Genomic DNA, 25,226 nt, shown 5'->3' on the forward strand with positions numbered 1-25,226 from the left:
CTAATTGACCAGTCGAGAGTCGGGGCAGAATTTTATGTTTACCTGCTCGTTGCCCATTATCCCGCACCGTTTACCGAGACCAGTCAAATATTTTTGAACCCTTGGTGCTGCATGTTGCGGTATCGTAAAATGGAAATGAAGTTTGTAATTAAAGAAGAAAATGGTGTTTATCAGAATGATACAGGAATAATTGGATGTCTTATGAGAAAATATCTATAATACGTTGTTCAAAATACCTACATATAGCGTGGAACTACGTTCATCCGAACACAGGTTGAATTCTATTATTTCAAACGAAACAACTTTCTCGTACAAAATTCTAAGAGAATATTATTCGCTACGCAATAACAAAGTTCTCGTGGAGAAGAGCTAAAGCAGACATTTGCAAGTACTGCCAGGCCTATCTCCGTACAACAAACGTAAACGTACATTGCATCTCGCTATCTGTTCCCCGGTTTGATTCTTCCTAGCGAGACAATGAACATCGATCGAAATACGTTATCGGTTAATTGTTCGTCTCGCAGATGCGGGAATGCTGACTCGTTCCAAGCAACGTTCTCGTTTTCGAGTCGACTCGATTGCCGTCGTTCCGTATAACGCGAGGCTGAATCGTAGCACGATCGAAGGCAGAAACGTTGTCGGCGACACGATTATATCATCGTAGACCATCAACCGGGCACGGATCGAATAATAATCCGGAAATTCACTGCTGCGTTCGTGTGGCAGGTCCGTGCGATTTCGTCTCGATATTCGTCTCGTTATTGCTGTATATCTCTGTCGGATCGTGCTACGAGGCGTCCTCGTGATCCGTAAAAATTGAACGACGCGCAATGATCCATCGAAGAATACCATACGGATAGTTTTATTCAACGATTTTCTATCTATTTTTGCAGAGGGAAATTTCGACACGGAGAAAAGGTGGCAGCTGCTCTGTTCGAGGCGAGGATCGTGTTTGTACTGGCGTCCACGAAACGTGAGTGTTACACGTTTTCTTTTTAAACGATTGGTTACAGTCGTCGCATCAGCTATTCGTTGTCTGCGGACGTTCATGCAAATTTATATTTTTCTGCGTATGATTGAACGAATGGTGTCTACATATATACACAGTTGTTTTACTTGTTACATGTTTTAACGAACGCTATAGTTTGAATATTTTATATATCTGCATATTGTATACACGTTTCGTGTATTCTCGCACCTTCAAATTATCCAAAAATGTATAAAAATCCGCAGTCTATTTGTTAGCGACTCGCATGAGTTTTTCGTCGTTTGGTGTAGATCTTTGTTTGATACGTTTTTACAAGATACGTATCTTTATTACCGAAGAAAGTTTTTAGTTGTGACATTTCCGCGAATAGGACTTAAACGTGCCATATATTTCTACTTTTCCGTATGACTTTAGTTTCAAGCGACTCTCGGAGGAGAGAGCAGTTCGTAGAATTCAGGATTTTTATTTTAGCCAAAATGAGGCAAGATAGACAGAGAGAAGAGTGGATCGTTGGAGCAAATACGCGTTTTCGGTGTGTATTCGTTAAAATTGGATATGTACATGTGATATTACGCGAATCCCGCGAATCAACATTTCCTCGCGAAGGACGACATGGAAAATAAAATGAAAAAAGGATAGAGGAATCAAGAGAGAAAAAGGAAACAAATTGAAGTTTTTTTTTTTGTCTGGTCGAGAGGTAGAAAGGGGTAGTTTTTAACGCGTTCCGCAAACTGCCACGAAAAATGACGTACGTGTATACGTGCGTGTACAGTGCAGTTCGTTGATGAGCAACAAAAAAAATCTTAAACATTGTTACACCGGTATGTTGACCCCGTCGTTCTGGTTCAACCAGTTTGTTTTTCGTGTAAAAACAGAAATATTGGGGATGGAAGTATTCACTTATTTATCATGAAAATAGAATAGGAGAAAAGTAAAAAATTCGGCGAGAAATTAGGCTGCCACGTACCCGTAAAATGTCCCATTTGAATGTTTAAATTTCCTAAACATCGCTTTTTTTGCAAATATTTTCTTTCAAATGTAAATTATCTCTTTCGTGATTTTAATTTTCCCAGCTTCGCGTGTTATACGTAAATATATCTTTGCTGAAATTTCAGAAAGCGCGACGCTTTAATACAATGTTACAACTTAATATTAAATTAATTTACTTATCGTAGAACTAGAACCGATGAAAACGAGAAACAGAATAGAAAATTATCGAGTTAGAATGATAAAAGAAAGTAGTCGATAGTATTTAAACTCTTTAATCCGGTCGTTAATTCGAGACCGCGATGGTATTGAAACGTTCCCTAAGCGGGGAGCAAGTTTCCTAAGCCGTTCTAAGCGATCCAATTGTGTTACTTTAATCGAACTGAAGAACTCGATTCCGAGTAGTACTTAGGTCGGTACAGTTGCTAGAAACGCATTACTTGGAAAGGGATCCTCTCCCGGCTGGCAAACACTCCTGGGGCTTGGTTGTTCGCAATAAACTGGCACTTTGGTCCGGCGACCGCCGTCACTCCGCTTCAGAAACTCGAACCGTATTTCTCTCCGTTCTGCTCCGCTGATAAATCCGAATAAAAATATAAATTGGAACGAAGATATCGAATAAATCGCGAGAATTTTTCTCTAAAAGAGATTTTTCATCAACATGATCTTTTTATTATCGCAACGGACAGTTATTTTTCGGTGGATTTTTATATTGGAATATTTCTAATCGATCTGAGAATCTGCGTGATTTATTTCTTACGAAAAATAAGTTTCTTCGTTATGACGCACGAACAAAGACTTGCGCTTAAAAAATATCGAAATTACGAAAGACGCAGATTAACGCGGAATGAACGAAACACAAGGAAAAGGCGAACAAACGAGAGGTAAAAGGAAAGTAGAGTCAGAGCTGGCCTGAAACGAGTTGTAGGAACTCTGCAACAGAAAAGCGAGAGCCGAAGTACCTCTTTTGAGGTTGTCCTCGCTTTCTTATTGCCAAAGGGTTGCACGTACGAAGCTCGAAAGAGGTCGCAGAGAGAGACGCGTCACAAGCTCGCGAAAGGTGATTCGTCAAAGACAAATCATCGCGAACCGTGCACGGGGTAGAAGCTAAGGAGAAGCGGCGAAATTCGGCCAGTCGTTTGATGTTAGCGGCATCTCCGCGCGTCTACAAAACTGGCGTGACTGATAAGCGAAGCTAACGCGAATTTTAACGCGTTGCTTGAAATTGAAGCGGCTGTCGATCACCGGAAAGCGTTTCGCGCCTCTCGTACGGGTGACGGCCAGCGCATGGCTGGTCTGGGTTAGGTAATCGAGAGCCATTCGAGCGACAGCACTCGCCGATCGACGGGTTCCCTCGTGATTGACGATTTCGTTAAATCTCCGGGCCCGATTGCTTGCTTACCTTTTGCATTTTTATTACGAGTCTGCTAGAACGTTTGAGCTTCGATTTCACGATAGTATAGAAAATACCGTTGTCGTGTAATACCACGACATAAAAGTAGTCGGATAAAAAATAACAATCTTTTTTCATTAGTCACGAATAATAGCTGCCCTATTTTAATCAACATGTATGCGTACACTCAAGGACTAGAAAGATAACATAAATATGATTGGAATAATTAGTAACACCCGATACATTCATACATCGATATATTTCTAGCGTAAAATAAAATAGCTTTAGAGAAACAAGCCAAAAACTATTAGTATTTTCGTACATCGACATTTTTCATCGTTTTGATATTCTGCTGCCATCGTCCGATTATTACGAGAAAAATTATTCCCATTCTCGTCGTTATTACGACAAAAGTATCTCGACATACTAGATAGCGTGAACGACGGAGAATAAAGTAAAAATAGCGAAACGAATCAGAGAAGAGCCCTTTGATTCATTTGACGATTCTAACCGCGTGCTAACAGGGGTGATCGTTAAGGGAGCTGCCTTCGTCGTTTCATTAGCGTCGACCCGGTATACGTCTTAATTAATGCCCGTGTTCGCATGTGCACGCACCACAGGCGTTAATTACGCGTTATCACGGTTAATTGCTTCTTAAACCTTTTCGAGTGGCGGCTCTCTTTGCCAAAGAGCGAAGGAAGAGGAAGATAGAAAGAGCGTTTTAACGCTGAAAGCTGAACGGCCTCCGCTTCCGGTTTGAGTTCAAACGCCGTGAGATCGCGATTAAGCCGTTTCTCGCGTACTAACTTTCGAATCAAACGATCGCTGGACATTTTGACGCCTTTTCCACGCGAACGATTTCGCACCCGTAAATGGACGTACAAAGAGAAACTTTGTTCAGCGAATATCGTATAATCGATAAATCTCTAGCGAGCAAAATTATTTGTGCGTGTGTGTGTGACTCTCTCTCTCTCTCTTTCTCTCTCCCCTCCCTCCCGATGGTAGCGAGTGTAACGCAATTTCGGGATACAATTGCCAGTTTCGAGCACCTGGATTAATGCCGAGTGTTTAACGGATATTGATCGTGTCGAGTCGTCGAGTGAATGGAGATATCGTTAAAGAGCTACCGTTCGTTGTTGCAGTCTAGCGGAATTTACCGTGGAAAATTCAGTCGGCCAGCCCGGATAGAGGATTCGTTACAGTTTCGAGTATCCACATCGTTTAATCGCTACTTACACCAATTTCCAGAATTAATTTGCGTTGTACTCGCGTTACCTAGCTTTTACTTTCACTTCCAATTGTTTCGTAATAGCTTCGATTCGTATGTAAGAACTTGCAAATTGTTGGCTCAAAGGGTTCGTAACGATAGCTTGTTTCTTTACAAAGGATTATATCATTAAACAACGCATTCAGTGTCGCCCGTTGTTTTGCTACTTGCAAAGTAACTTTGTAATAATTTCTTGAAAGAAACTTGCCTCTGTTAACAAGGTGTTGCTCAAAGTAGATTCTTGCAGACTTTTGCGACAATCAGTCGTTTTTTCGCGAATGAAAAATGTTTCGTAAAAATGACAATATTCGTCCGACGTTCTTTCTGTCGGTCTAGTTCGTTCCAGATTAATTATTCATACGTATTCATCATTTCCATTCGTTTACTTTATATGGAATGCTTCGCTAATTTGCACAAAGAATTCTGACTCGTTGTTTTACGATATTTTAGTACGAAACTCATTACCTTTTACAGACCGCAGCGGAGAATGCCAAAGAAACTGGTAAATATGTATTAGCATACAGTGGGATATCCGTGTTGCGTGGATCGGCAGGAAATTTACATCACGCGGATCTTGCTCGTATGTCGTAATGATTCGCGAACGAGGTGCGACGCGGACACAGAGATCGGATTAAAAATGTATAAAGACTCACACACGTGCTTCAGACACGTTAATGAAAATAGTACCGGCGCATTAACACGCTGACCAGAATCAAATATGTTCGTTAATGTCCGAAGCAGCGTGAATTAGTACCACTAATTACACGCTAACGAGACAGAAGTGAGAAAGGACTGCCTGTGGCTGGACGTATAATTACGCAATTTATTTTGTTTGTGTAATTCTAACATGCTGGAGTATCGATTGTCGTTTGCTCGACGAATGATCCACTTTCTTTTTCACGTTATGCCGACGTATTTTTCCAGGAAATATTAGACATCGCTTTATATCTCTATCGCTAGAATTGGCGATATGTGAACGTAATCTAGTAGATAGTTTAGTGCGAATATTTAGAATAACAAACGATAGAGTGACTGACAATGAGTTTCGAGTATTTGATAAAATTGAACGCAATTTGACAAAAATGCGAAGAAATATGTTGCACCGATGTTTGCGTAATTTGTCTGAAGCGAGTGGAAGAGATTGTAAAATAGAGAAAAAGAGAACGTGAAAATGTAAATTGTACGAGTATTCAAGATGCATTTACGCGGTAAACATTGAATCGAATTGAGAGTGAAAGTTATTTTACGTTGTCGAGTTGTAGTATCCTACTAAACTGTATATTTAAGAATTATTTTATTTTACTCCAGCAGTTTGGTAGTTGCATCGTTAACGAATAAAAAAATTCCCAAAATTAAAAAAAGGAAAAAAGAAACAGATCAGTTCTCTTAAACTGTTCGCTAAAAACTTTCCATCACTCTAACGCAAGATCCATTCGTGTCAAAGCAAATTACGACATCTCGACTTGGAATCCTCGGTGGGGTTCTTCTAGTACACGCGTTACCTCAAACGCGGCGGCAGATCCAAGGATTCAACCTCAATTTCCTCGATCGTTTAACAGCGCTGCTTATCTCCCTTGATGCTAGCTTCCCTGTTATTGCGATCATTACGCGGACATAGAATTCAATATCCTTATCGGTTGGCGTTGCATCGTTGCATTCGGTTCTCTCGACGAAGCGACGTTATTTCGACTTACAGGGGATACGACGTGGCTCGATGGTCAGACGTGGCGGAAGAGGGTGGCTCGAGAGACAGAGCGAGGGTAGTGAAAATCAGGTGGTGAAATGGAAAGGGAGAAGCGTGCGCGTGGCCGTGAGCCTCGGCTTGGTTTAGGCGAAATTGCTTTTGACCGGGTCTCTCTGCTCGCATGTCGCGAAAAGGAGTCCCTTTAGCTCCCAGTAACAAGATTTTACGGGACGTGTGTGCACACCAAGCTCTTTTCATCGAACTGTCCCCCTTGCGTGTGTGCACGCATCCGACCAGAAACCGCGTGGGCCGTTCGCACCGGCATTCGAGCGAACGACACATCGTTGTGCAGGAACTGTCAGCGGTTTAACCGAATTTCAACGCTGGTGAAGACGTAGGCGCGAATTCGAGCGTTAATGACTCGAAAACTCCTCTTCGTCTATCTTTCACCTTCTCTCTCTCTCTCTCTCGCTCTTTCTCTCTCTATTTACGAGCAGTGCGGGCGAAACTCGCAATGGGTGTTTAGTGGACGGGACGTTTCCTGAATCTGAAACGAGGAAGCCTGGTTCTCGAGATTGTTTGATGAGATTTCGTTCCTGCGAGTCGAGCGTGTACAGTATACACATGAGATATTTTTACACAGTTATCTTGCTGTGTTACGCATGATTCTCTAAGGAAAAGTCACGCGCGCCCGCGTTTGCGCTCGAACGAACGATTGGCAATTGTTGAGAAACTGTTTTGCGATATAATAAACAGTTTGCAAACGCCTTTGCAAATCTACGTCGAATTCGACGCTCTATTTTATATCATTCTCGATCTCGAAAATACAAAGACAGCTAAACGACAGGACAATAGACCGTAAATTCGATCAACATCGAAAGATCCAGTGGCTCGCTCTTTCATCTTCTGCGGCATCTATGGAGTAACTCTATGGCTAAAACACGTCTTAGATATTTAACGAAGAAAATATTTGCCCACTCTCGATTCAAGCTACGTCTTTCTCGAGATTGTCTCGTAAGATCTTGTTCCCAAGATCGGCTACTTTGCCATGGATTAAGCACGAGTATAATTTCTCCGCTAATAGGTCACGTGAGCTCGAAACCATAGGGGATATGTCTCGATATCGTAGTTGGAATCGGCGTTCTCCGAGTCTAATCTACTCTATTGCCTCTATGCTTTTAACGAATCAATTTTGATAAGGAGGAGAGAAACGTCGAATAATTTATCTATCGAGATATTCCAAGGATGATTAAGTATAAAGACGGTCCTCGCGTATAGAACCAATCTATAGTCGTAAGTAGAATACATTGCGTGGTTCGAGTAGTCAGACTCGTAGAACGAACATTGCATACTTGAATCTCGAACCACAGCTGCTTTCGTTCGCGCTGCGTTCTTCTACATTTATTTACCTCGAGAGCAACGATCGTTGAATATATCCGAGTATACAAGAATTTTCTAGTATAATCTTTACAAATGTCGAGTCAGCACGATATATATCGCTGGTGATTACGTTTGCGTAACCCTGTATTACGTGATATTCGCACAGGCATGCAGTTTGCGGCAGGTGCATCCGGATCCGGGGATAAACAGTGCGTTGTAACCCATGTGTATATAGTGTACACGCGTCCACCTATGTATATACGCGCATAATATGATCGGTAATAAGCTTATTAAATTGTTAGCGCGTAATACGAAATAATTCTACTGCGCATGAACATTTCCTCGATTCTATGGAACGCTTTTTCAGTTGAACGTAGAATCGCAAGAAGCATCTCCGGTGGACGACGCTAATTAAACGTCGATGCAACTTACAAGGAGCCGCGGACACTTTACGAGACACTTAATTAAATCCGATGCTCGCCATTTAAGGTGCGCAGATTCTTTTAATTGAGGAAGCGTGCCGATTCGCGGAACTCGCACGGTTCATTTTCACCAGCCGATCTTTCATCATTTTTCTCCCCATTGTGATCGTTAATGACAACCACGGAATGCTAAATTTTTTGCTATCACTGAATTGCGAGTCTTTTAACGCGCACGCTGAAGATCGTCAGAGTTTCATTATCTACAGTTTTGTATGCTGACAGATAAATTTCGTACAAAGCTATTTATATTTTGTCAAATGTAGTTAGGTAATGGAACCGAGAGACTGATAAAAGGTGGAATTGATTAGTTTGTGCGTACTAGGATCTACGTCACGCGCGGTGAACGCGCGGAAGTTCATTTAAATTTAATTAGAATTTTGAATGTATCGGGATAAATTTTGGATATATCGGGATAAATTTTGGAAGCTTGTAAAAAGACACAGATAATTTCGAGGAAACAAACGCACGAGTGTACAAATTGAACAAAATTAAAACGTATCGTGTGTTTGCGAGACGGCGGCACTACCGGGCGTTGAAGACATCGTTACGAAACGCAATTAAATTCAAAACATTCGGCGGTCAGACGACATTCAATTAACGAATTTTAATTGCCACATCGTTATCGCGAAAGCAACTTCGAACTGCGGAGATACCGCGATTCGGTCGTGTTTTATGTTTCGCGGATTTTTCTCGATAACCGATAGCCCACAGTGTGGTTAACGTTGTTCCGCCACCGTGGTTCTTTGATTTACTTACGTCGGTGATCCGTTAAACCAAACAGCTATTTGCATATTTATATTCGATTAGTGCCACTAGCGGAGAACTGTCCATACGTAAAAAAAAAAAAAAACTTACAAAAAATCCTCTGTTTATTTGTAAAAACAAGTTCGAATAAGCGATTCATGAACGATAAATCCGTAAAAAAAGCTAACAACCAGAGCAAATAAATCATCGTTGCGAGTAAAACCGCGTAATTGAAAATTTCAACAACTACAGTCCGCGTATCGCTCGCGTATTCAAATTGAAAAATTGAAAAATTTGCCACGCGGAAGTTTCGATACCATATCAACCCCCTCCGTTGGTGTCGCGGTAAACGTCGAATCGTAATTTCATCGGCCAATTTTCCAACTGTAGCGGCCCATTTCCGCGGGAACGATCGCCGATCGCGAACGAAAGCGCGTTCATAATCGCGCAACGCGTTTGTGCGATCGTCGAAACAGATTCACTCGCTTAATATAATCGCACCGATACACGCGTCGCTCGTTATCGTCCTAGCGTTTTCGTCGTCGCGTTCCCGTAAATTGTTATTACGTCGGACAAACCGATCCTAACGAATCGACCGATATCCTGAATTATCGTCCTTTGGGTCGGACATTGCGCGCGCCAATGCGAGACCATCGCGTGCCAACCTTTTCTGCCCTCGTTTTCCAGCAGCGCGGAAAATATTCTGCTGGTAATTCGATTCAAGAGATGACGTGACTCAAGGTGAAACTAGTGTACGGACTCTGTCAAGCGTGCTTTGCTTTTACATTTTTGCGATTCGTGGCGATCGAGCGGGAATTTTGAAATTTTGCAAATTTCTACTCGGGTGGGAAGAATTTTGGAAAGAGAATTCTCGGCAGCTTTCGAATAAGAGGTGCGTTACGTGAAAGAAGAAAAGAGATCAAATAGAATATGTTAACTATGCGGAGAGAGGTTCCCTGTGTAAGATCTCTTGCATCGATTACGCCAAACATTTCGGTTATTCAACGCTAGAACGATGAAAATCTTTGAGGAATTTTAACGATGCTTTGGTATTAAACGATACGCGATCCTCGGCGGGACGAATCTTGTGAACGCGACAGAAAAACGAGGATCACCGCAACGTTTTACCTGTTATACTTACATCATATATACGCGCGTTATCTCTTCTCAGTCTTACTCTCGTACCGAGAATCGGTTCATACCAACTGCTGGGAGATCCAATGCGGTGATGCCCGCCGTAACTAGAAATCTTTGCTTGAATCGATTGATCGTAAATTAATGTGTTTCAGTTTTCATGACAATTCGTTAGTTAGGAGGCAGCTCTATTTTTCAATAATTTGGATAAACCACCAGAAACCGATCAAAATCATTCAAACTTATCGATAACGAAGAATAAAAAATTTCATCTCAACAATTTCGAACGATCTCGAAAAGCACGGAACAAAGAATCAGATAATTCTTCCTGTTCTGATGTCGTACGCGAACAGGAATTTCCAGGAAGAAACTCTATTTCATTTCGTATTCGTATCGGGGATCGCCTGCTAAAAACGAGCTGCGCGCGTTTTGGAGCGGTGGTGACAGGCAGATTCGATTTTCATACGGTAGTCGCCAGTCACCGAAGTGAACGAAGGTGAACGAGCTGCAATTAGCACTGACAATTATCCAAGAACCTGCGTCGCTATCTGATCTACTACGATCGATCAAGCTGGCAAACGGAAAAGAGCGGTCGCTGGCTATCGGAAACCGCCTGGTATGTTCACGGTGACGCGTACGAGGACCGCGTCGTAACGTAGGAGGACCGAGGGCTGTCATTAGCGTAGTTTTTCGTGGGAAAGTCGAGGTTGGGAAACGCTGCGTACGACTCGGACGTATCTAACGGCTGACCCGAATTCCGGCGAGAGTCCACGGACTCGTAGGTGGAAAACGAGACGGTGCACGCTAGGATGCAACGTTTCGCGCATAATAATTGCGTACGCAACGTCTAACTGCCTTCTTTCTCCGGTACTCGCTGCGAGGAAAATTAGAAAACGCCGATCGACTTCTTTCTTCGCTCACTTTGACACGCCTTTTCCCTTACTGGTTCACTTGCTTAGGATTTTTTAAGCTAACGAAACATTCCTCGCGCGATTCGTCAACTACTTCGATAGTTGGCGAATTTTTACGAGCGACAGTGACTAGTTATCTCGGACGGCGTAGGAATTTAGGAAATAAACTCTATTTAATAAATATTTGAAAATATTCGTAGCTTACTAGTGCGACGATAATCTTTGCAAAACATCAGTCGTATTCGCTTCCTTATGATACGGTCTTAAGTAGCTGCCTGTCTCTGTATTCTAAACGTTCGGACAAATCCAATTTCAAAGCAATTAGTTACCAGCCTGTATAATATATATATGTACGTATTGTACAGAATGTTAAGGTTATTTGATGTATGTGGAATCAAAGAAACGCGTGGGTAAATTGTAAGGTATTGTAAGTATATATACTTTGTGAATATTAAAGTACAAAGTGTGGAATACAATGGAAGCTAGTCCAGATCCGCACGCTAGAAATGTTACCCTGGAACTAAATGAACCCCCGAAGCCAACGTCGCACATGTACCGCTTATGGTCTGTCATCGACGCATTCTTTTGTCTATGCGCTATCGATGGCCTCAGCGCTTGAGAAAACCGAAGACCAGATGTAGAATTTTCTTAGAAGTAGCGATCATTTCAACACAGAACATACACACGTTGATAACCATTCATTGCTCCATCTTCCTCTTGAAACAAATCCAATTGCAAACGTACGTTCCTATGAAACTAGTCCTTAAACGCACCTAGATAAGACGTTATACCGTTCAAAATACAAGATGTCTATCTATCAAGAACCTATACTGGAAGTAACGCACGCATGACGATAACCGAGAATCCAGTGGTATCTAATCCTTGCTAGATCCTGGTACACGTACCTCTATTAACCTTAATCAGCTTGGCGAGCAACTCGGAGCATCCAGCATGAAATCCAAGCTTACGCAGTCACAAAGCCGCGAATAGGTTAAGACACCGAGCTCCCCTTATCTCCTTCGTTCTCCTCCGTATCTTAGTTTCCACGACCAACACTCAGCCGTTTTGAATTCTCCAGCGGTGATTTTGCAACTCGTCCACGTGGCCACCTGTGTTCTCGCAGTCTCATCTTCTTCCGTGGGAAAACGCGTACGCGGGTTTCGTATTCGCGACACCGCGGGACGATCTACGGATTAATCGAGCAACGGAATTACCGTGCACGCGACAAGAGAATACGATGCCCGCAGCGTGCGTTTAGAGGCGTGCAGCGGATGATCCGCATTCCACCTGTCTTACAATGAACCCGACCGGGAAGTCGAGTCGACTGATGCGCTCGAGAATGTGTCCTCCGATGCGGAATGATTTATGCACTTGCACACCTCGCGTTGATTACACCTTTCCCCGGGTCTTGCACGATTCTACAACACCGTTGTTCCGCGGTTTCTGCGCTCCTTCGATTTCTCGCTGGCTATGAAACGAACCGAAAGCTCGCTGTTGTGCATCGAGTACGCGCTGATCGTAAAGTTTGATTTGAAAATGCGATTTTAATTGCAGCGCAGATTGATATTGCTTTTTTTTTCAATTGCTTCTTCGTGGTAATTAGTTCAAGTGTGAGATCTGATTCGGTCGATGCTGATGACTAGATTGCGCACTTTATGAATGTATTTTTACGAATGTAGTTGAAAAAATCGACAATCGCCACTTTCCTTGCAGCGGACATCGATAATGCCGCTTCTCGTGCAATTATTTCTTCGCGGCAATGAGTTTCAGCTTTCGATCGTTTAATCTTTTCGAAGGCGATAGTGAAACGTGCATTTTATGCAAATTCATATTTTTATGAATTTTATTAAAAATAGAAGATGCCTCGAGACTTTTAAGCAATATTGTAAATGGAGATTTTGTATCGTTTATCGAATGTTTTGTATTCACGCGCGTATTACGTACATTCTTTGTCGTTAAATTTCTCGTAAACGCGTTTGATATCGGTAATCCACTGATCCCACACCAAGTGTGTTATTCAATACCTGCACAAAACGGCTAATGATACAGGTGTATTAGCCATTCTTTTCTCCAATACAGAAGGAGAACAATTCCGATTCTAAAGATCGGTTTTACGATAACGCTCTCTAGCTTAAAACAGATTAAAGAGAAAGAATTCACAGATAAGATCGATGCCTAAGTAATTTAATTCGCAGCTATTTAAGAGAGACGGTTCGTAGATTAGAGATCTTTCATTTTTCTACTTGCGTTGCGATGACGCGCAGACTTTCACTGATGCTGCTTCGTACAGAAGAATATAACTACGATCGCTTTCTTCTAGAATGTGTTACGCGCGATTGTGGCTTCGATAGCAGAATATATCGAATTCTCTAACAAACTTTAACAAACTAACCGAAATCTTGACAACAGTAAAGACGTTATACGTTTCACGATGACTCGTGTTTCCGTGGTTATGATTGCACAGTAAAGAGGAAAATCCACGAGATCTCAGAGGGGATTCGTTTCAAAGCACAGCGCAATTTCTCGCGACTGTAACACGAGAATCAAGCGCTGACGAATTCCTCGACCTCGTCCGAAATTGCATCCCACGCGATACTTCTTATCAAAGGGAACTCGACGCTTGCCTCAGGATTCTAGTTAACCGCACGATTGATATAATTATCTCACTGTCGTCCGTTGCTGCTCTCTGTTATCGTTTCAGCTTGGTAAATCCCATCAGCTTATCGAGATTCACAAAGTTTCGATAGATAATAGATAGGTGCGGGGGATTTGATTGATTCTATCAAGTTCTTGCAGGTGTATACGATCTTGCCCATAAATCACACCACACTTGTTAATTCTAAACACACGCTTTGGCCAAATAGAACTGCGATACAATCTACCAAATATAGTACGATCTAATTTTACTATAATATACACGGTATATATAGATATCGATTTCACGTTATAATTACAATTTCGTAGTTGAGTTACGTAGATTATAATTATTATTATCAAACGACGACCTAATCTAAATTTATCAAAGATAGAGATGTTTTCAAATTTTCATTTGCAAAATACTCTTCGAAATTTAGATTAGAACGCGCGTTGCGAGACTGCGTACGCAGTTAGGAGCTCGTATTTACGTAGGTGTCGTTCGTCGAACGATGGAAATTTCATCGGGTCTCCGGAGCACGAAATCTGCCCCAATCGATGAAAATTGAAGGCTAACCAGACAAGCTCGAGGAACGAAGCTTAAATGGTAATTTGCCAGATCAGCGTAAATTGCTCATTGTCCGAGTGGAAGAGGCTCCGAGCCCGTGTGCAAGGTATCTCGCGTGTGTTGTCGAACTTCCGCGCACGAAATGAACTTCGATCGTAGATCTCGCGTGTTTACGAAGTACTTAGAAGACGTCATAACGTAGACGACCACGGACTTGTACATCGTGCATGTTAAACGTATGCAACGTCGATTCTCTGCCAGTTAAACGAGATAATACGTTTATGGTAACCCATTGCTCCGTTGAATCTCCATTGAAACATAAACGTTACTCAACGAGCTGTCAGTTTGGCCTTGTCGCGCGCTTAGACGAAACGTCTCGTTAATACGTTCTTTTTCGACGTCACGGACAAGGCCCATTCGCAAGTAACACGGGTGCTTCAGCGATAGTAAATTGTCTCGAACATGATTCAAGGAAAATCTACTGTGCAAAACTATCGGTGCGATACAATTAATACGTATTGTTGACTATGCTTCGTTCGTTTGTTTATATTCTGCATTTGTTTGTTTACTGCCCCTTTCTCTCTCTGATTTATTTACAAGCTCCGTTTGTTTGTCTACAATTACTGGTTGTTTGCTTAAATACACAATAATTTGTCTATATTTGCGTTGAACATAAGATCGTAAGGTGAAAAAGGATCGTTGACATCCATCGCAGAAGCATAAACTTTTCGGAAAGTTCTCGACAACGTGGAAAAGTTCACTGTGCACCTTCTATGTAACGATACCTTCTAACCGCTCTAACTCGATCTCATTCCTTGAAAGCAGTGGCTTTTGTCGATTTTCCAATACACGCGTACTCGCTATTTAGTCGAACGCGCGAACAATGCATCGACAAAGGTCGATCACCCTCGTTCGAGACGATCCACGGTAATATAGCCTGCTCTATATCCGACTGACACGCGCACTGTCACGAAAGTACATCGCTGCACCGATCTATCATGGACGTTAATTGGTAATTATCAGGCACATCCATCGAGATGCGGTTGATGCTCCCGCGTTCTCAAAAATCACAATTTCCTCTCAAAAAATCTCACGACCAACTCCCTGCTTCTTCTTAAATTGCTACGTTGCGGAAGATCATAGTAATTTGTTCTTTACCCATTGAAAACTAACGTTGTGCTAATTCTTTTTTTTTTTTTGTCGTCACTTTGCATCATCGAATTCCGTGTTTTTAACGTTGCAACTACGAAAGTACAAGTTACAAGTTTGGTCTCTAATACCTTTATCTTGTCCGCGTCGTACTTTTTATCTTGTCAAATGGTTTACTCCACGTATGCATGATAAATAGACTCTTGTTCGTTCGATTTGTTCGTTCTGTAATTATTCCGGACGATTAAACGGTAACGTCGAGACGTTAGAACGCTTACAGGAGACTACTCGGCCTCTTAAAGTGTCAGCCAGTGTCAAGACAGTAAACTGAACGCTGCAAACTCAAGCGCATCCTTTACACGGCCAATAGACCGGCTAATTAACAACGTTAACCATAATCATGGCTCTCGCTGGAATTTCTTGTTACGAACGAACTTCCACGAATGTAGTTTCTATACAGTAATCACTGTTGCATTTAACTCGACTAATTTTGAGGGATGACGGAAGGTTAATTGGAAGTATATAAATTGCAGTGAGACAGCATGACAGGAATAGATTGCATTGTCTCTGATTTGATTAATCGGAGGAGGAAAATTAGGGTGGCAATCTCGTTGCAATAATTTATACCTCACCCTCGAGTATTTTTCAAACCAAATTTTTCGTCTCGGTGTTGTTTTTAAAATTCAAATTTCCAAGTTGGTTACGATCAACTGCTTAGTTTTTTTTTTTTTTTTTTTAACATAATCTATGTAGAATCAATTCTATGGCGAGTGATTTGATCAATTGAAAACAATTAATCGGAAAAAGTTAGACTGAAAGAAACCTAAATATCAATTGAAAAACCTGGTCAGAATAATTTGCTACATTACGTTCAGATATTCTTATTATTCTGTGTTCTAAATTAGTATCATCGCTTTGGAACCTAAAATTTGCAAATTTTACGCTCAGCTATTTAGCTAACGTAATGTAACCATAGTGATTTCGATACTTGTTAAAGTTTCATATGTCAACGGTCGCCTAACACAACCACGACCCGACAGCTCGATACACGTACAACCCTTTCAGTTGCCGCATCGATAGAGCTTATATCCGATAAGCTTATCGATAAACACGATAACTTGGTTACATGGTGTACATCGAATGAATTAACGTCAACTGAGAGGAAAGTGGCTATGGTGTAGGCGAAAACTGGATCCACGCGAAAATCATGAAAGTTCGTTGTGGTTGAAATCGGATAACGAAGAATCGGCATTAGATCGTTGAAATTACGCAACGCGCTGATTCAAGTCGTTGAATAATATGTAGTACTCGTATTAATAGCAAACACAAGTGTTAATTTTCACGCACGATGACGGTAATAACAGACGGAAAGTGGATCGATAACAGATGACCCGTAAACGGAACATCAGCCACTCCTCGATAATGCAACTTCTGTTCTGAAAAATATGCGTGCACGTAATTGACTCGCTTTTCCAGATGGTAATAAATTCTATATGTTATTGTATGAATTGTTTCATTGTCACTGTTTCATGAAAGTCCTTTCTGCTGAAACTTTTAATAATTGGAATAATTAATTTGAAATAAAGTACACTGCGACTGAAGTTATTAAAATTAGAAAAAACCTGTATGTATCTTACCTTTGAAAGCGTATTAATTTAGCTTACGGTAAGTAACGTTAAAATTACTAATGAAAAATTAATTGCTAATAATTGTGAAACAATTAAAATGTATTAATATATTTATTGGTGTTTGTAAATGAAGAACCTAACAATAAGAATTTGTTGAAAATGACTGCGTGAGTTCGTGCTCGCCATTCGTATGCAGATGCGCTAGTTACATTAAATAGTAACTAGAAGATTGTTCTAGATTTAATTGATAGATTTAATTGATAGATTTAATCGATAGGTTTAAGATGTTCTTTTGTTTTCATCCCTAGTCCATGTAACAATAAAAGTTTTTCGGCTCAGAACGATGTGATAGATTTATCCAAAGAATAAAATAATAGCTATTCTGATTGTACCTCTGAATAAAGAGATAACAACAGAATTCTTTAAGAATTATAACACTTGTAGCCAATCAATCTTGTTTAACGTGGTTCGGCTCGGTAGTGTCGCTTCGGTTGGCTTCGACCAGCACATTCTTTAACCGCGTTCTTTCACGTCTCTTTAACTTCCCGTTAGCTGGCCATGCGATCGCATCATCGCACGTTAACACATACGTTCTAGGTAATAATTCACAGCAGTTACGAACTCGCCTCTTGGAAACCTTCTTTTAATTCATCTTTCCAATAGTTCTCGAACGTGTCACCTATTCGTAGCATCTATAGTTAATACTTTCTCTCTTACAACATGGCAAAGAGGAAATATAAATTTCCAAGTCGACTATCGACTATTATAACTTAGAAAGCAAGCAAGAGAACTAGAATCCAATTTACTCAATTTACATCATCCCGTTAACATCATTTACGATCTCATTATTGACAATTACGATATATCGCTACTTTCCATAATATTTTACGCGAGTACATTTTACGCAATTCTTCTCATCATGGAAATAGAACATCTTTAAATGCAACAAGAATTGGTAATTCTTAAGATAGAAAAAATAAAGAAGATCGTTATTTTCTTTTATAAGTGTTCGAGATAATTTCGAGGGAATTAATTCGTTCATCGACAATTTCGCAACATCACCATTTTCTACAATTTTTTATACAAATACGCTTCGTACAATTCTTCCCACAATCGAAATGCAAAAAATTTCCCAATTGCAACGAATATTGCCAGCGCTCTTCTGTTAATGGTCGAGTTAATTTTGAGGGAACAGACCGATTCGTCGATGAAACGATATCCAGTTCGTTCGACTACTCATTACGATCCATTTGGCTTCGTTTTTATCAACAACTCTCTCTCTCTTTCCCCTTGCTTTTCTCTCTGTATTATTTACGAAGATTTCACTCGTTGAATTTCGCGGGTCATCGTTTAATCCTGTCGCGCGAGCCGTGGCTAATCGAGAATGCGAAATCCAATCAGCGTTGCAAAGCGGCTGAAAATTAGTTCAGGCTGAATATCGAGGAGCCAGGATCTTTAACGTGCTACCGACATTGTGTATTGGAGAATACAATGAGTTTGGCCTTTGTTCGGCATCCTGGCGTTTACGAGGACCGAACCTCGTTCTCGCGTGCTCGAAATTATGAAGTCTGTTACATTGAAATGAAGCACACGAACGGGTAAACTTTATTCTACGGAAACGGAAAGCTTGTTCTACAAAAACGAAAGCTTTATTCTACATTTTCCACCTGCTCTTTTGTACAATGTAGTCTCTCGCTTCTAACGATTGTACCATGATTGCTGAAACACTCTGTATACAGAGAGTGAGATGTTACAAAGTGAGGCTGTTACATCCTGTCGAGATACGATATGACGTGGAACTTTGGAAATTACGCTTCGAATTACACAAACATTGTATTAGAGTATGAGTGTTTGACATATTGGCGTTAGTCGAGGTAGGTCAGTTTATTTTGTCGTCTACTTGTCACTCGATCGGTCATGGATCATGAAAATTTCATCGTTCGCTCTCGCACGACTGGCTAGTTCCATACAAAAGTTGAGAAATAATTTAACGAGAGTCATTCGTTCGTCGTTACACTCCAAACAGATGGAAAACGCCCGATTGTTTGCTGGACGAAATGCGTGATTTTTTAAAAAAGAAAAAAAAAAAAATGAAAAAGGCTGTTTCATCGCGTCGAGTTCTGTTCGAGGTTCGATCGGTCGTAATGAAGGTTTTTTAGCGGCTGAATGCGACCGCGCAAAAATATCTGTTAATGCATCGTTTCGAGTGTCTAGCGGATTTTATTTCAGCGAATTTTATTTCAGCCACCAGGAAATTATTAATTTTACTCGGGCAGCGAGAGGCGACGCGCGTTACGCCGATAAAAGGCAACGGAAGAAAAGAGAGTCGATGCACCGAGATCCCTTTTCTTTTTCCTCTTCCTTTTCTTTCCTTCGTTGGGAATATTACCCGCGTGTCGCCGTTGTTCTCAGTTTTCATTCACGTCGATCGGCACACAGTGCACCTCCACGCATAAAATGCAGCTTCTTTCGCTTCTGCTCCACGGTTCCGTATAAATACTAATTACCACGTGTAAAACACTGCAACTCCGATCAGAGAAATTTAATTATATAATCGGGCACACATACTATGAATTCCGTAAACGAGATTGCAAGATACCAAAGTTTCTTTAATACGTTAACGATTGTGTAATACTATATTCCTGCATAATCCCATTGAAGCTATTAGGTTGTCCGGAAAATGTCTTTTTTCCCCAAACGTGTTTTTTTTTTAACAATACACCTTCGTACGAACGCGAAACCAAGTCTGTGAAATGTCGCGGTGTTTATCTCAATAGAACAAAATGTATCGTACGTAATTCGACAAAATAATAAAACGAAAGAAACTTTTCGGACAACCTAATACTATAGCTCTTGGTCGTCGAATTAGAACCAATTAAAATTTCAAAAACTACGTTTACCAAGTTTTTTAATTGGACAATGTTGTCATAAGCGGTTAATGGAAATTTGGAAAGTTCATCCTTTGTTTACTACATGTATACGGGAGTGTAAATTACTCCGAGCGGGATTATTTTAGGAAAAGTTATGTCTGCCTATTTAGAGAGAGAGTGTCAGAGGCGTATTGTGCCGCGGCGTCGCTGAAAGTCGAGAATTATGCGGTCGAACTATCCCTGTCTCGCTGAACCATCGACGCTGGAACAATGACTCCTGTTTGTCGATATTTCAAGGTAGTCGAATGCAAGCGAACGACAGACTTGGAAGAGAGGCGGTCGCGCGACCTGTGGATGAAATTCGGGTTTCGTGTACCGGCACGTTCCGTTCCATTCGTTTCCCGATCTTGATTTATCGTGCCTGATCCCATGATGTACGTTTCTTCCATTAAAAATCTTCCTTTGCTCGCTTACGACCCAGCTAACGCTTGTCGATCCTGCGACAACGCCTTGATAAAGGATTGCTTGGAAGTAGAGAGGAAGTAAGGAATAATGGAAATAACGAAGTTTCAGGACTGAAAGAAAATTTCTGAGAAATTATATTTCCCGTGCAATACTCGCCGAATTAAACACTTCGTTTCTAGAAATTTATTGATTCGCCGATTGTTAACATTAGAACTACCGATAGTTAACACAAAGCTGTTTCTACCAAAATACGTAATAATAGAATATTTTTATATTTATTGATTTATTACTTTCTTACAGGAGGAATTCCATGTTATGTAGTACATTTTTGGTATTTTTAATCCATCTACGACCATGATCCCTAAACGAGGGTTGACACGTTTATAAAATTGTAGAGCCAGTCGTTTTCACTGGTGTGGTATTTCTCGTGTTAGCATCTAGCCATCGATCCGGAATTTTTCTGATAACCGATATCGTCATATCGAATGATACGCGGTAAAAATTTTAAAAACGCGTGGGAAGTTGTACAAAACGAGGAAACTGGTTAATTGGAGTTCGAAAAACAGATTGCAGGACCCTTTTATACCTTCACAAGTACCGGTCATTTTTGACTGGTATTGATCTAAGTAGCCTTGATACAAAATAATTTTGACTTTGAATACATAAAAAACATCATCGCGGAAGAAAATATAACACGAAATAGGAATTTTAAAATAAAATTGTAAAACCAGTCTATTTGATTGATATGGTAGTTCTAGTGTTAAACCTAATCACCAAATCGCTGTACGAAATTCAACTAAGGACTTATCAAACTCTATCCAGGATTTTATTCGATCTTCGAGATAGAACGAAACAGTTTGCACTCCGCGTTTTGTTATTTTCTAAGCAAAGTTATATTCTATAAGCTGTTGCAGAACGGTGACTAAACATTTTATATGGAACGAAGAAAAACAAAGATGATAGCATGAAAGTAACGAAACTCTAGCTTTCTCGTTTCGATACGACGCACGATACGTTTGTACCTTTTCGCATTTTTTACATTTTCGTGTCACTGTCAAGCCTTTGAATACCGTGTATATTCGAAACGTTCGAATCGCATTTATAAAATTTGACACGCAAAATGGAATATAATTAGCCATTGCCAAAATTTGAACAATATTCCGTGGAAAGTAAGGGAATCCCCATTTCAATAGGGAAAAATCAATATCGCATTGTTCAATGCTTTCAGTGTTTACCCTTCATCCTCTAATTGTATAATATTTCGAACTGACGTTCATATCGAATTTCACGTCGGAAAACCAGTCATCGACCTCGACGTCGCGTTCGAGATACACGCACAAAGGCTACTCGAGGTTAACTATCGACGGAGAAAGGGTAATAGGGCCGCGCAAGGTCTGTCGATATTTCGACTCGGTCCCGTGCACACTGAACGACAACGTTTGACGTTTGACGGAGGATCCATCACCTGCCGTGCCCTATGATACTAGTCGGATTTTATGCACTACCGCGTATTCCCCTGTTTCACCTGTTTCCTGGATGCGTTGTAATCGTAGGCGCGTCGCGACGGCTCCAGCCGCTCCATGATCGATGGTATTTATAACGACAGAGTTACGCCAAGCGTTAAACGACCAACCACGTCCCTTTGCTTTCGTGCAAAATCCTCGATCTTCTGTTTCGAAGAGAGCAAGATTTTGGTCGAGTTACAGCTTCTTGTAGAATGACTCTGCAAATGGAACTTGCGTCTATATTTAACGCTGCTACTACTCACCTGTAATGTAAGATGAGTTTCAGAAATCAGGATAGCGAAAAGAGTTGGTATAATCGACGTAGAATTTTATTTGAAAATCGATCTTCTCTCGTCTAATATCGGAAGCGAATATCAGAGAAAACCGCAGTTAATCCACAGTTTCGAATAAATACGATAAATCTGATTTCCTGTATTCGTTATCACACGCTTGCATATATCTACCTTTAAAAACCTCAACGTTTGCACCGTTCATATTATTTTACAGAACATCAATCGAGGTCCATCAACGATTCCCAAACCACGGAGACCGCTTGACGGTCAATTTAATCACCAAAAACTGTTGTCATCGAACCGATCGCTCGAATCGAACATCGAACCGTGCGCTGCGGGTTTCATCAGCTTCCCAATATGTGGCTGGTTAACCGCGACGTTCGTATTTCAAAAGTGGCTGGACAGGCTGCAGTTACATACACGGCGGTGCGATTACGCTCTCATTACGCTGATTTTCAGCGTTGAGAGACAAAAGGCCGTTCGCGCGAGCTCCAGCTTCCGAGCCTCGTAATTTTCACTTTCCACGGCCCCTACGCCGCCACATTCCGCCACATATCACTATACGGGATGAAGGTGCAAATGAAGAGAAAGAGATTTTGGCTGAAAATTCTTGGCAAAAAGAGCCGGCTGAAATTCAGTCCGATACTCGACGAGCTTCCTTTCCTCGTTCCTTTTTATTCACGAGAGATCAGCGAGGTAATTCGCGGTATTAATATTTCTCTTTCTTTATTCTCCTTTCAAATACACCGAACGACATATCGTATTTGTCGTTACTTCAGTTGCTTACAATCGCCATTGTTCTTTTCACAGAGAAATGCAGATATTGTTCGAACGTTTGATTCGTGTCGAGTGCTTTGCAAATAGTTTCTATAAACGGCCATGCTGAATGTTAAATAAAGAAAAAGAAAAAAAGAAAAAAAAAGCAACCGACGCGAAGTCTAATGGAATTAGAGATCCGGGTCAAGCTCTCTTCACCTTATTCCTGTAGCCTAAATTTGAATACCTTCTATGTGCAGGGTATTTCCGTTTCCTTGGTTCGAATTTCTTTAGCGAAATAGTTACGACTCGGTTGGAAGTATACATATACTTCGAAAGTACCGTACAAGAGTTATGGCATTGCTAGTTTCCTGTAAAAGTCGGTCGCGGTCGTCTTTCATCTCTTAATACTTGACGAATTTCCGTGGAAAGTTTAAGACTCGAGAGGAATTCATCTTGTCTGGCACTCGTCTTGACAGGCGCGAGGTAACTTCATTTTGTCGTTTTTCTCTTGCGTTAGTCTATCTGTTCGAAAGTTTTTCTTTTTCCAGAAATCATTCGATACTTCCAAAAATATTTCCTTGTAAATCTAGAAAGTATCTACGAAACAGTGGACCAACTATCGTTTCCAGTGAAACTGCTCTTCCATTTCAGCGTATTCTTTTCGAAACCATCAGAAGAAATCTATTTCTCGCGTCAATAATCGATAAAAAAAACATAATCTCGTAACTCAAGAACATTTTGTTCCTGAATGGATGAAATATATCTATACCGTTCTTTAAAGTTACACATCGAGCCAATCTGTTCGAATTTGAAGAGCATTTCAGCCTTTTTCACACTATCTCGTCGATAGTAGCTCTCTTTCTCTCTCTCTCTCTCTTTCTTTCTTTCTTCACCTGCATCTCCCTCGACGATGGTACTAGGTGGTTTACGACACCTTATGCCTTGCCTATAGCGTTGCGCATAATGCTTTCGATTCTTGGGATACCATAAAAACACACGAAGAATATCTTTCTCGGGGAACAAAGAGCCAGGCGGGAGAAATACTCCGGTGCGGCGAATACTTCGACGTCTGCTACACGACTCACGAACAACCATCTCATTGCCCCTGTAAAGTAGCAGTTTTAGGTTTCCCCGAGAGAGCTCTTTCTGTCGCGTTGAACCTCCGCCAATTGAACTACGCATCGTACCGCGGTTCTTTGCTCTAAGTGCACTCTATGTCCGAGTTGCTTCTTCGAGTAACGTTCTTTCTTAGACGAGCAGAGAAACGGTCAACCTTTACAATTATTCTGATTTATGGAAGATCGTGGAAGCCGTAGAGATCGTAAGACACTCATTTAAGTTTCAATAAATTTCAGCTCCTCGCGGAGGAAGCTGCTGCAAGTTTTCTTGTTACGACGAGACATTACGGTGGATTTCGTCCTTTTCGCCACTTTGTATTTCAACTATGTCGCGATGTTGAAATAAAAATAAAAGAGTCTCTAGCGCGAATTATCGTCAAAGAAGAAGAAATTTGTTACGCGTTAAATAAACGCAATTATTACGATACAAAACTCGTGGTACCTCGTGAACGAAGAAAATAGATTTCTTTGGTGATTTTTGAATATCAAATTTGTCTGCGAATCGTTACCTGTATGTTATAAAAGAATCGTCAAAATGTTGCAAAATTCTGACGAACAAGATCGTAAACATGATTTGGCAGGATTCTCATTGAAGCGAAGTTTGCATCGACTGCGAACAGAACTTGATGCAAAACTAGTTTAACCATTACGAAGCAACTCGTTGGCCGTAGAAGGAAACTTAGTCGCACATATTTCCGAGAATAACTCTAATTATAGTTACGATAAACTTAGATAGGGAAGAGTGCCAATTACTTTTCATCAGGTTTTACCAGCGCCATGTTTGGAGACAAAAAGCAGTATATCATTTTAAACAATGCTGCGAACGCGATGTATTGCGAAGCAAGATGTTTATGCGCCTGCTTGTTTCACATTGAAACGAAAGAAAATTCTGATACCGGCGTTCGTTTCCTTTTCCTCGGACAAAACGATAAATCACCGGACAAGTTTTCTTGCCACCTGGTTCTCCGGTTGCTGTGATTTCTTTCGATTAATCAAACACGTACATCCGACATACGGATTACCATTAATTTCAACCGTTTCAACGAAACGTTCCGTGACATTCGTCGAATTAATCTTCGTTTTAACGAGAAAAACTTTCCACATCGAGTCCTCCACTATCGTCTAACTTTTTCTATCGTCTTTTCTTTGAGAATCCTCTAGGCACCCTTCGCGAAAGTGCAAACACGCGTGACAAGAAAACTCGGTGAAAAATTTACCAAGATTATCAAACGTATAAAGGGTATTGAAATATTTTCATAGAAACTGT

General features: G+C 40.9%; 1 protein-coding gene across 2 annotated transcripts in view; it reads left to right on the forward strand.

Moving 5' to 3' along the window:
• The window catches only part of Tpst (tyrosylprotein sulfotransferase), a 182,500-nt gene that overhangs the window by 44,276 nt on the left and 112,998 nt on the right, over window positions 1-25,226 (forward strand). For both annotated transcript variants that reach the window (XM_071999803.1, XM_071999802.1), the window contains exon 2: window positions 894-973. The gene's annotated coding sequence lies outside the window, so the exon portion shown is untranslated. The remainder of the gene's footprint in view (window positions 1-893; window positions 974-25,226) is intronic.

This window comes from Bombus fervidus, chromosome 3 (genome assembly GCF_041682495.2).
Source record: "Bombus fervidus isolate BK054 chromosome 3, iyBomFerv1, whole genome shotgun sequence".
In the NCBI taxonomy this organism is placed as follows: domain Eukaryota; kingdom Metazoa; phylum Arthropoda; class Insecta; order Hymenoptera; family Apidae; genus Bombus; species Bombus fervidus.